Below are 584 nucleotides of genomic sequence, written 5' to 3'. Positions count from 1 at the left end.
TACTAAATGAGATATGGAATTGTTAACTTTCACTTTAACATCTAAAACAATTGTTCTCTCTTCCTTAACATTCCAGTTATTTTCAGTTTGGCCATACTCGGCCGGTACACCATGTGGTTTTTATGGACGACGAAATAACTATATGCAATGTTATCCTAGGAAGGGAACATTTCAACTCTTGATTTAATCCCTCGTTATCATTACATAATAAAGATATGTAGCTTAGTATATATAACAGTCCCTGTGTAAACATAGATCCTTATTCCACTGACTTCTGAATACCAGTTTTGGAAACGTAATATTGCTGGTCATTATACTGCTGCTTCGACATATTAGTCATATCATTATTTTAGTGAATTCCTCCCGGAATACCAGCATAAGCAGATCAGTAATAGTATTAGACTAAGCACACCCCATTATAACAAATTATACATGTAATGCTGATGTAAAGAGATGATCCTATGAAGCCAAACGAGACTCCTGCCTCTTCTTGCATAGGCAGCCTGCGTCAATGAGAAACTCGGATAAGTACATGAATTGACTCCTTTCATTCTACTTCCAAGTTGAGGATGAGGATGAGGATA

The sequence above is a fragment of the Penaeus monodon genome, chromosome 15 (assembly GCF_015228065.2).
Source record: "Penaeus monodon isolate SGIC_2016 chromosome 15, NSTDA_Pmon_1, whole genome shotgun sequence".
NCBI lineage: Eukaryota > Metazoa > Arthropoda > Malacostraca > Decapoda > Penaeidae > Penaeus > Penaeus monodon.
This window is presented reverse-complemented; position numbering follows the sequence as displayed.